Genomic DNA, 13,048 nt, shown 5'->3' on the forward strand with positions numbered 1-13,048 from the left:
CTCAGGTCTAGGTAGGCTATGCAATTTGAACATATTCACCATAAAGTTTGAGAATTTTGTCTTTTCCTAGGGGACCAGCACTATTAACTTGGGTCCAAATTTACATTGCTCTTCAATGGTGCTCTTGTTCTGGTCAATGTTTCCTGGGCACAGATCTTTATGGAAAATACAGGCTAATTGTAGGAAGGTATTCTCTTAATGTGGGTATACGCTTTAGAGAATACTTAACACCTTCCCTCACATTTGAATGAACTGAAAAGAGTTTCGTGAAGAGGTAATTTTAGCTCAACATAAATTGTTCCTGACTTTAGGAGGAAAGTCTTCAGTATTTCATTACGACAAATACAAAGACAGCACAACCACGGGCATTGAGGACGGCGCCTGTTGGGATGAGCACTGGGTGTTGTACGAAAACCAATTTGACAATAAATTTCATATTAAAAAAAAAACAAAACAAAGATAGCGGAACCACAAAGATCATGTGAAATATTGATGTGATCAGTTAATCTTCTTTGCCCCTCCAGGTCTGTGCCTCTCCTTGTTCCTTATCCAGGGATATACCAGAGCCTCCTACACTAATCGGTTCGGCTGTATATCACATCAGGAACGTCTCCTTTTTAATAGCTTCTCTTTTGATTACGAAAATTTATAACATGTATAAAACAGATGCTGTCATGATACAATGAGCCTCCCCGTACCCCCACGTTACCTGGCTTCAATAATTACCAACTCATGGCCTCTCTTGTTCATTTGCCACCATTTCTCTCTCTTGCCTGTTATTTTGAATACTCATTGCTTTATTCAGAAGTACGCAGGCACATTTTGCAGCCAGAGTACACGTTCTCTATGACATATTCCAGTGTTCTCTCCCTTCTCTCTCTTTCTGGATAGAGTTCTTCATTAATCATATCCATAGAAACTTGGGGTTTCCCCCCCAATAAATTGCTTATCCAGGGGCTTGATTAAAATAAACAGGACAATTGTAAGAATGATTGTCATTTGGGTTTGTCCTTAGTGGGAAAATCATCACCCGAATCTGCAATTCTTAACATAAACATGCTGCTTTGCTGCTCCCCCTCCCCGCCTGCTGTGGGCAGTGACTGGAGTGGGAGAGATTTGGGAGGTGAATGTAAACTGTTTTCGGGGGTCCTGTCTGTTGAAGGCTAGTGGAGTCTGACGGGAGAAGTGTGCAGACGCGTGGCAAAGAGAAGAGAAACATACATCGTACTGGGAGCAGAATCTGTGCCAGAGGAGGAGTGAACGACCATCATCAGAGGAAGGAACACAGGAGACACATAACTGGGTGGGAACAGAATTAAAAAAGACACTCCAATTTCTGCACACCCCAGATGGTCCTTGATGGCACGGACCAGTATTCCCCCTCCTCTGGGATGGCTCTTATGGCTCTTAAATCTTATTTACAACCCACTTCTCCTCTGACCCATCCCTCACCACAGGCAGAGCACACATCTCTCAGTCTCTGCCCACACGCTGCTTTTCACAACATGCTGTGTGTTCCTGGGGGTGATCCTAGGGACACTGGAAGCTCTCTTCTCATTTGTGAATTATTGATCTGTAGACACATCCTTGGGCACAAAGAATTTTTACAACTGGTTAGTGCTTTCTGTGTTGTAAGAAAACTCACAAAGATGTTTTCCTGTTTTCTCCCAGAAGGTGTGTAATTACAGATTTTATACTAGGTCTATGACCCATCTCAAATTGACTTTTGTTTATGGGATGAGGTATCAGTCAAGTATATTTCATTTTACATGATCATCCAATTGTTCCAATGTTATTTGTTGCAAAAACTGCTATCTTAATGCACTGAAATTTCCAATCCATAGACATGATACATCTTTCCATTTTTAATATTTTCTTTAATTTCACTTTGTGATGTTTTGTAGTTGTTCACTGAACATCTTTTGTTAAATTTATTCCTGTTATTCTTACTATCGTATATGGTATTGTCTCCTAACATTTCTTTTTCAGTTGTTTGCGATTAGCATAAAAACACTTGATTTTTTTTTATATTGACGATGTGTCTTGTCTTGCTACATTCACTAATTATTTCTAGCTGTTGTTTATTGAGTTCCTAATGTTTTTAATATACACAACCATGTGAACTGAAAATAATCATAATTTTATTTATTCCTTTACAATAGTTAGGACTTTTTATTTTTTTTTCTCTTATTTTTTTTTCACTTGTCACAAGGTCTGGTTAAGACCCCCAATCTAATGTTGAAGAAAAGTGGTGAGAGTAAACATCGTAGCTTAATCCAACCACAAGAGGAAAGTGTTCAATATTAACCATTAAACAGGACGTTCGCTGTGTTTTTTTTGTTGATCACCTCCAACAGACTGGGAAAATTCTGTTTACCAGTTTGATAAGAGTGCTTACTTTGAACGAGTACTGGATTTTGTCAGATTTTTCTCAGCATCTATTAAGATGATCAAATGAAGGGCGCCTGGGTGACTCGGTGGGTTAAGCGTTGACTTTGACTCAGGTCATGATCTCACAGTTCGTGAGTTTGAGCCCTGCGACAGGATCCGTGCTGACAGCTCAGAGCCTGTTTCAGCTTCAGTGTCTCCCTCTCTTTCTGCCTCTCCCCCATTCATGCTCTGTCTCTCTCAAAAATAAACATTAAAAATAATAAAAAAAAGATGATCAAATGATTATTCTTCATGATTCTGCTAATAATTCTCCTACAATAAACCTACTTGGTCATGATGTATTACCACTATGTATGGATATACACATATGCACACACATCCATATGTATATGCATTTGGATTTGATTTGTTAATATGTTGAAAAGGATTTTTTTTTCATCTACGGTCATAAAAATATTGTTCTGCGATATCTTTGCCAGATTTTGGCATCAGGTTTTTGCTAGCTTCACATAATGAGTTGTGAAGTAGTTCTAAACTAGTAGTTCTAGTTTCTTTTCTTTTCTTTTTTTTTTTTTTAAATGTTTTTATTTATTTCTGAGACAGAGAGAGACAGAGCATGAGTAGGGGAGGGGCAGAGAGAGAGGGAGACACAGAATCGGAAGCAGGCTTCAGGCTCTGAGCTGTCAGCACAGAGCCCCACGCGGGGCTTGAACTCACGGACCGTGAGATGAAGCTCACATACCTGAGCTGAAGTCGGATGCTCAACCGACGGAGCTACCCAGGCGCCCCTAGTTTAGTTTATTTTCTAAAACAAGTTTCTGTAAAGTTGGTATGATATTTTTCCCCCTTAAATGTTTGCCAGAGTTCACCAAGAAATGAATCTGAGTCTGTAGTTTCCTTTGAGGGGATGTTTTTGATAAGTAATTCAATTTCTTTACATTTCTAATTCCACCCTGAATCAGTTTGGTAAGTTTGTGTTTTTCAGGTAATTTCGTCTAGTTGTAATACTTATATATGATATTCTATTATTTTAAGGTCTGTTGTGTTTATGGAGATATTCTCTTTTTCATCATTGATATGGGAATTTGTGTCTTTCCCCCTTTTGTCTTGACTGCTATGGGTTAATCACTTTTATCAATTGATCAAATTATGAACACAGTTTCCTGTAAATCCTGGAACATATTTCTATAATAATAATTATTTAAAATCTCTTGTCTGAAATTTCTGTGTTATTTCAGGGTTGGTTTCCATTGCCCATTTCCCTTTATGTATGGGGGATATTTTCCCATTTCTTTCCATGTCTAGTACTTTTTCGTTGCATGACTGAAATTGTGCATGCTGCATGGTTGAGAGTCTAGATTTTTCTTTCTCCTTTCTTTCTTTCTTCCTTTCTTCCTGCCTTTACTTAGCGAGTGCTATGCAATTTTTCTCTAGAAGCCATTTAATTTATTGACAGATCAGCTAGCTCCCAGGGAGGCTTGCTGAAGTTTGTTAGGGCAGTTGTAGAATGGCTCTTGCTCTTGGACCTGGGTGGCCCCCTTCTTGAAGTGTGACCCCCAGACTTGAGGTGCCAAGTGTATTCCCAGGGGATTCAGTGGGATCGCTCCTCTCTGGCTGGTCAGGATTCACATGGACCCCTGGACTGTGTGGCAGCCGGAATCTCCAGCCCTGCTCTCTGTCAGGCTTCCCTGAGGCTCTCTAAGTGTCTGCTATTTGGTGTTTGACCCCAGGGCAATATTGGAGCCCTCTGTCTGCCATTTTCCTTCCCTACAGCAGCTCAGCCCTGAACTCTGCTCTCTGTCTCCCTGATGTTGCTCTGCTTGGGTTCCATGCTCTCGTGCTGCAGTTTAGAAGCTGTTCCAATGCACAGACCTGGGGCAATCATGACCCCCCTTTCATCTTCCCTCCTCTCTCTGATGATGGCCCTCCACTGCCTGCTGCCTGATGCCCGAGAGCTGCCTTAAAAAATTCCATCAAGCTTTACAGTAGCTTCTAGATGTAGGCAAATATGGTAACAACTGTCTGTTCTGACTTGAAGCCAAATTCCTGTTATTCTCATTAAGGTCATATAATTATGACATTGTTTATTGCACTTTTAAGGTTCTGATCCTCGGGGCGCCTGGGTGGCGCAGTCGGTTGGGCGTCCGACTTCAGCCAGGTCACGATCTCGCGGTCCGTGAGTTTGAGCCCCGCGTCGGGCTCTGGGCTGATGGCTCAGAGCCTGGAGCCTGTTTCCGATTCTGTGTCTCCCTCTCTCTCTGCCCCTCCCCCGTTCATGCTCTGTCTCTCTCTGTCCCAAAAATAAATAAAAACGTTGAAAAAAAAATTAAAAAAAAATTCCCAATCTTTTTATGTCTCAGTGACTTAAAATGGTGAAATTAATGTGAATCAACTATCATATCAAGAGCTCAATGAAATTGGTGATTGCCCTGGATGGCATTTGGTCCTGAAATAGACAATCTGAGGACAAATGTTAAGTCTTTAAGAAAAATGTGTGAATTTTTACTGCTCCTTGCTGTAACCAGCCAGCAGAATCCGGTTAGAAAAAAGAGGGAGAAAAATTCATTTGGTTTACTCCAGGGGGCAAAAAGCATAGCCGAATGGAGTGAAGCATTTTCTTTTCATTTCTGGATGAAAGGAGGTTGTTGATGGGTGGTAAGCAGTGTGGGGGGCAGCAGTGGTTGGAAATGTTTGTGTGATACCCAATGATGGGAGTAACAATGGGGGAGAAATAGCAGTGTCTTTCATGTAATGGAGGTAACGTGCACCTGCTCAGAGGAGACCCACCTGTTTCTCTCCATACCTACTGGCTCTTTGAAGTTTGAGACAGGGGTGCACCATATAGGGAGGCGATATTTCAGCTTTATTCTAAAATAAAAAAGGGACTGATATCTACAAACCTTTGAGAAAAATACAGAACTCTCAGTAGAGAAATGGCCTAAGAATACAAATAGACCATTTCGAGAACAGAAATCCAGGACCACCATCTAATGAGGAAGGGCTCAAATTCATTAGCAGTCAGAAAAAAATGCAAATGGGAGAAGTGGGGAGGGAGAGACCATCATCCAGCTTTCTAGATTGTTGCCAGTTGATAGTATAGGAGTGTAAAGTAACTTCTCTCTCTCTTCCTATTAAATTATTGGTTTTATTTATTTTTCTTAAATTGTCATCTGCATTTTTAAGGTAAGCACTGATGGTGTTCTAGGAGAAAGGGGGTGGATGAGAGATTGGAATCTCTTTACCTTCTTAGACCAATAATCTAGACAACTGGATAACGCCATAAGAGGGTAGGGGATATGGGAAGCTTTATGTACTTTTAAGTGAGATTTGAGACTCATACACCAAGCTGCAAGGCCCTCTGATGGTATCTAGATACAGAAAATAATGTACACAAATGGTACTCGGTGTCTCAGCAGTCATGATTCTGGGTGTACAATCCTATAAAATGATCCTACAGGTCCAGGAAGGGTTGTATACAAGCATACTCAAAGCTGGCATGACATCAGAGGAAAACTGGGTCTATTCCCGGAGAAACAGGCATGGAGCGCTGTAACTCACTTAGAAGCAACAGACTACAAGTACATACAGAAGAATGAAGCGTTTCACTCACCTGAGCTGAGTGGGGAACATCTAAAAGGCAGAATTGCATGCATAATAAAGATTTACATGATTTTAAATACATGCGTGCATGCACACATGGTAAAGGTTGAATGCTCTAGGAGAAGGCTCGTGGTTGGATCATGACCAGGCTATTGTTTCCCCTGGATTTGACCCCAGGTTTAGAACGAGGTGAGCTGGTCGGTAGCATTGCGGTGGAATGATGGCAACTGAACTCGTGACCTTCAGTTACCATCTCATCATCAGCTTCCACCGTGAGGACTGGAAGAAAAGAGAAAGACAGAACACAGGGAGAGAAGAACATGAAGTAGACGAAACAAGAAGAAAAGTGAGCCCCGAGAGGCAGTCATTCCAGCCCCTGGCCCAAGTGGTGTTTTTTTCCAGAATTGTCCATCACTCCTTGATGGCTGCTGAACATCCTTTAGCCTCGTATTAAAGCCACTGTGGCTTAGGCTAGCTCCAGCTGACTTGTTGCTTCCTTTCAACCAAATTCGCCACCCGCTTCCTGGGTGGGGTCCACGACGAGTTTGTGCACTAAGAGGAGCTAACACTTCCGCGCTCTGCGATAGCCGCAGAAGTACAGTGCTGAGCCTCCTGGTTCAGAGGACCGGGTTTCCAGGCTGCAGGGTGAGTTTGGGGGACATTTAGCTGAGAATCGCTCCTTGAGCAAGTCGATTTGAGTAAGCACTTTATCGTTCTGAAAGTAAATTAAAAAACTTAAACTTTTTTTTCTGGGTCTGTTGATATCGGTAAACAAAAGTATGTCCTTTTTCGGGGATACAATCCATCCTTGTTTTCTGTCCTTTGCCTTTGACCAGATGTCCTGGAGTCTGGGTGACTTTGGCATCAAGACAGCCTTTAAGAAGAAGACACAGAAGCTGTAGACAAAGCCCAGGAGGGATCCTGTGAGGGAAGAGCTTGGGGCTGGGAGTTGACAAGCGGGAACTGGATTTTTCTTTTGTGCTCAGGACTCACTGGCTCCCAGGTGACAAAGGGCTGCACAGCAGAGGAGCCCTGAGCCCATGGTGGCATCAGAGTAGCAAAAGGATGAGGCTTTTTCAGGCTCCATCAACAACCTTCCTGTGACGTGATTGCTTTGCAGACTCATAATCATCATGAAACTGCTTCGTGTCAATGAGCAAAAACACATCATGGCATCGGAAGGAAAGCTTTTATCCCAGCTCAGTAAATATACCCAGTTTGTGTTTTATTCATTTAGAAATATTCATTTTATTTACTCTTTGTCTTTTTTTCTTTTTTTAGAGAGAGAAAGTGCAAGCAGGGGAAGAGGGGCACAGGGGGAGAGAGAGAGAATCCCAAGCAAGTTCCGGCTCAGCACAGAGCCCGACGAGGGGCTCGATCCCACTACTGTGGGATCATGATCTGAGCTGAGCTGAAATCAAGAGTTGGACGCTCCACTGACTGAGCCACCCAGGAGCCCCTAGAAATATTCACTTTAAAAAAATTTTATATCTAGTTTTGCCAACAGAAACAACATCTATTTTTTAGAAAGTTAGAAAACAAAGATAAACCACATGACTGCCAAAGATGATGCCTGTTAACACCTTAGTGATCGTCTTTCCAGATCTCTCCTTTCCTCCCCCACTCTGCGTGCATGTGTACATTCTCTTTGATAAAAAGTATATCATTCTGTAAACGCTGTTGTATAACCTTTTAAAAAATTGTATTAACTTAATATAATTTTCATAATCTTTCACTATCGATGCATTTTAATTTTATCTACTACCCAATTTTTATTCAGAGTTTAGCAGCTGTTTGAAAAAACCCTTTTACATGGATTTAAACACAGTTTCTAACCCAGGACTGGGCATTGCTTTTGATGATTAATTATCTAATTATCTTTCCATTTAATACAGGCCCGTTTTGTTACTGTTGTTTTTGTGATTCTGAGGCTAAACACTGCTTTGCAGAATATTTCACCTTCTTGATATTTTTGGTATGTTTTGGCTTTTCATTTATTGTGAGATAACCTCTCATTTTCCCCTCTGATTTTTCTATCAACCTTTAATTTAAGTAGTACACTTCTTTTCTTGTGATCTATTTTTGCTTTTTAATTCCTTCCTTCCTCCCCATCCCCATTCTAGGGAAGTAATGTTAACAGCTTAATGTATACCTTTCCATAGGCTTCTCCTTTCTCCTTCAATTGGTCAATGAGGTTGTTTTCTCCACATTAAAACACTGATATTGAATATATATCCAATAATTTGATAACATACCAATACAATAAGCACTTGAACAAATAACCCCACTCCGGAAATAAAATATCGCCAGCGTCTTTGAAATCTCTTGGTTTTTTCCTCCCAGACCTCATGACCTCCCAATACCACCCCTCCTATTCTATTCTATTCTATTCTATTCTATTCTATTCTATTCTATTCTATTCTAATTACTCTCTTCCTAGACTATTAGCTCCTGGCAGAAAGGATGTGTTTCCATTCAATTCTGTATCCTTTGCATTCAGAAAGGGGACTGGACACAGTAACATCTCAAGAAAAGACAGATAAATGTAAAAGGAGTGATTAAAACCCGGGAGGCACACAGAATTAAGTGTATCCCCTGGGTCTGTTCTCTTGAGTGCTTGATTAAGAATCCAGAGAGAGGGTGCCTGGGTGGTTCAGTCAGTTAAGTGTCTGACTTTGGCTCAGGTCATGACCTCACGGTTTGTGAGTTCAAGCCCTGAGTCTAGGCTGACAGCTCAGAGCCTGGATCCTGCTTCGGGTTCTGTATCTCCCTCTCTCTCTGTCCCTCCCCCACTTGTGCTCTGTCTCCCTGTCTCTCAACGATAAATAAGGATTAAGAAAAATTTTTTTAAAAATTGCAAAAAAAAAAAAAAAAAAATCCAGAGAGTGCAGGAAGGCTACTCGGCAGAGGGGGAGTTTAGAAAGATTACAACAGTGGGGCCGCAGGGCTGCAGCAGGTGTGCGTGCAGGTGGCCAGTGGCCGTGCTCCACTGTGGTGCGCTTCCAGAACAGAGGTACAAGCCTGTTTGGCTGGTGTGCGCCAGCTTCACAGTGAGAGGAAGTGAGAGGAAGTAGCACCTTCTCCTCTCGAGAGACACTGTGGCCTTCAGTTACGTCTCCCCTCTGAACATCTTTTTCAACCGTTGAGTAGTAAATCAGCCTCAGACCTCGGTCTGGGTCCTGCCAGTACCAGTCCATTGCATTGTATCGCAAGTTCTGTTTACGCTCCAGGGTCACATGGCGCCCAGCCCTGCTGAGCAGGACTGCTGGCGTCTGGTAGATTTCAGCATGCGTGGGTCCTGTGGGGGAAAGGCTACAGAGGCTGAGGATAATGTCCAGAAGGGGGGCCCAATGCTGTCGTAAGAAGAAGGTAGCCGAGTGGGGGGCTGCACACCCAGGATAGGAATTTACTGACTGGGTGTTGGGCTCACCTGTTCCCAGGAGAAACAGGGCCACATAGCAGAGGGCGCAGCTGCCCATGACAGGAGTAGAGCCTTTGTGAAGGTCTAGACACGGACTGAGAGAGCCCAAGGGAGGGGACTAGAACGTAGGGCTCCCCCTGACTTAGTATACAGAAGTTATCACCCTAGAAGATGAATGACTGTCAAAGCTCATTTTGCAGATGGGTACAGTAAGGCTCAGAGATCAAGTCACTTGCGTCTTCTGCCTACGCAGCTCTTTATATCCCTTCTAAAGGGACAAGGTCCTGAGTGGTGAGAGGACCAGGTTCCCCGTTTCCCGGTCAGTCACACCCGATACACCCCGTGCCTCTGTGCTCGCCGTGACAAGAGCTTGGAAAAGAAATGCCTGCAATTTTCAGAGTCTATTGCTTGTCTATCAACTGCCCTGTTCCTGTCAATACTGTCGCAGATACAAGAACATGTTCGAATTATTCGTGGTTATAAGATAGAGCCAATTCTGCCCATCCTCTGTATTTATTATAATTGATACGGTAGATGGAGCACAGACTCCTCGAGTGATTTTGGCGATAGCAAAGGGTCCTAAGCCCACCCTCCCCTTGGGGCCCGGACTAGGGCCTGGGCTTGCGTCCCAGTCCGGACATTTAGTAGTTACCTAAAGGTGGACAAGTCTCATGCTTCCCTGTAATTTTATTTTCTTATTGGTAAGATGGGTATCATGAGTACCTACTTCAAAAGTTGTTGTGAACTTTATATAAATAAGGAATTTAGGATAGTTCTTCATACAGAATAAGCACCATATTTGCGTTTGGTATTATTATTCTCTGGACCTGGTGTTGTAATCCATGGGATTTGTGGAATTAGTACTATGTCAGAGAAAATCAGACATTTACTGACACAGAATTGTGCTAGCTAACTAAAATATCAGTTTCCAGTATTGAGTTGAAATGTATGCAATTAATGTAAATTCATTGCATAACATAGTTTCTTTTTGAGAGTTTTAGATAAATGAAAATAAATAATTGCAGGTTAATTATTTCTTAAATGCTATTATTTTGGTAGATTAATGGTTTCTTTATTTTTATGTCTGAGGTCATCTGTAATAAAAGACAATTTCATGGGCACCTGGGTGGCTCAGTCAGTTAAGCGTCCAACTCTTGGTTTTCCTCATGATCTCGCTGTTCTGGGTTCGAGGCCCTTACCAGACTGCGCGGACAGTGTGGGGCTTGCTTGGGATTCTCTCTCTCTCTCTCTCTCTCTCTCTCTGCCCCTCCCCTACTCATGCACTCGCGCTCTCTCTCTCTCTCCATAGAAATAAATAAACTTAAAAAAAGACACTTTGGGGTGCCTGGGTGGCTCAGTCAACTAAGCGCCCAACTCTTGATCTCAGCTAAGGTTAATGATCTCACAGTTTGTGAGACTGAGTCCCACATGTGGCTCTACATTGATGCCTCGGTGCCTGCTTTGGATTCTGTTGCTCATTCTCTCTGCCCCTTCTCCCCTTATGTGTGCCCTCTCTCTTTCTCAAAATAAATAAATAAACTTTAAAAAATTTTAAAAAGACACTTTTATGATGAAGCTTAGAAATGGTTGCTGCCTGCTCCTAGAAGAAAGGGGCCTGTGTGTTTGTCCGTGTGTGTGTGTGTGTGAGAGAGAGAGAGAGAGAGAGAGCGAGCAAGAGGGGGGGTGAAGGCAGTGGTATAATGGTATAGAATTAGGACCATCAGAAAGTGCAGCAGTGAGTGTAGAACTCGGAGAAAGAATTGCCTCCAATGACCAGGTCTAGGCTTCAAGTTCTCAATCACATCTGCAAAGCTGAGGATCTCATTCCTCATGCAGGGACTCTTAACCTTATTCACACATGGACCCCTTTGGCCATCCAGTGAATCCTAAGGACCCCTTCTCAGAATAATGTATTAAACCCATGAAATAGAATATATTGTATTATGAAGGAAGCCAGTTATTCTGAAATGCAGTTATCAAAATATTTTAAAATAAATTTATGATATGTTAATATGACATCTTTAAAAGTTATTAAGAATATATTCTGGTGAATTGAAAGCTACCCTTATTCAAAGTAGTAATAAGAGTAAATGATATTTATTTTATGTAATGAGGTATAAAAATATCTATGACTTTCATACCAACTGTAATATATGCAAAATATCTATGATTTCTATTATTGCCTTTGTCCAGGTACTGTGAACAGTGCTATGTTTATTAGCTGTATCTATCATGAACTAAGGTCTATAGTTAGAGGTTAGTGAAGATAAAGATAACATTTATCCCATTCAAATTCATGGATTCCCTGAATTCCATCTATGCACACTTTGGAGGTCCATGGGTCACAGATTAGGATTGCTGCTTTTTTTTATTTTTTCATTTATTTTTGAGAGAGAGCGAGAGCGAGCATGAGCAGGAGAGGGCCACAGAGAGAGGGAGACACAGAATCCGAAGCAGGCTCCAGGCTCTGAGCTGTTAGCACAGAGCCCGATGTGGGGCTCAAACTTGTGAACAGCAAGATCATAACCTGAGCTGAAGTCAGATGCTTAACCCACTGAGCCATCCAGGTGCCCCGGGATGATTGCTTTGAAAGAGGATATGATTCGCATTGCAATATGTGGAAGGAAGCATTAGGAAGCTCATATATTCCCAGAAATAGTTGGCCCACAAGTCTCAGGTTTGTCAAAAGTGTCCTGATTTTTTTAAAAAAAAAGAAGAAAAAATGTAAACCACTACTTTAGACTGATTTGCAGACCTAAATTTGACCATCATGGGTACTTAGTGTAGTTGTATTCTAGTCCTGAGAATGTGATACAATTTCTATAATCTAGCTTTCTATGTACCATCTTCAATATCAGCTACCTTCCACCTCCCCTTCCTCCTCCTCCTCTTCCTCATCTTCTTTATCACGATGTATATGTGATTCTAGATGGAACTTACCGGAATAGAGAGTGACAGTGACACAGTGTGATAGAGATATAGTTTCTTGCATGGAAGAGTGAGGCTTTATGCAAAGGAACTCTGCAACTGGAAATAATATCTCCAAAATGGAATAGCAAAAAATCTACACAGTATAAACTTTAAAATAACCTCTTACAATAGCAAACGTAACTAATTCTGAGACACGTCAGATCCCAATGAATGGTAATATATGTGTGTGTGTGTGTGTGTGTGTGTGTGTGTGTGTGTATATATACACACATATATAGTCTTCTTGTTGACCAAATTTAGACCATTCTGGTGCATTCAAGATCCTTGTCACATTCATTGCTAAGCTGTGTCAGGTTTCAGAGGCAGCTCAAAGGAGTAAATAATGAAAAGTCGTATTATTAAACGTCTTTTCCCATATTGCAAAAGATTCCATGGCCTGTTCCCATTCCATGCCTTTGGTGAGGTACTTCACCATCTGGGATGTTTATATATTTTCTTATTTAAAAATTTTTTTCTTTATTCTTATAATTTTTTTTAATTAAAAAAATTTTTTAAATTTATTTTTTATTTAAATCTAAGTTAGTTAACATATAGTGTAATAATGGTCTCAGGAGTAGAACTGAGTAATTCATCACTTACATATAACACCCAGTGCTCATCCCGACAAGTGCCCTCCTTAATGCCCATGCCCATTTAGCCCATCTG

The 13,048-nt window shown here is 41.6% G+C and overlaps 1 protein-coding gene across 1 annotated transcript in view; it reads right to left on the reverse strand.

The window, feature by feature from the left end:
• The window catches only part of LOC121028976 (M1-specific T cell receptor beta chain-like), a 194,908-nt gene that overhangs the window by 63,907 nt on the left and 117,953 nt on the right, over positions 1-13,048 (reverse strand). The gene's annotated exons all lie outside the window — the stretch shown is intronic.

The sequence above is a fragment of the Herpailurus yagouaroundi genome, unplaced genomic scaffold, assembly GCF_014898765.1.
Source record: "Herpailurus yagouaroundi ecotype Mexico unplaced genomic scaffold, PumYag 100, whole genome shotgun sequence".
NCBI lineage: Eukaryota > Metazoa > Chordata > Mammalia > Carnivora > Felidae > Herpailurus > Herpailurus yagouaroundi.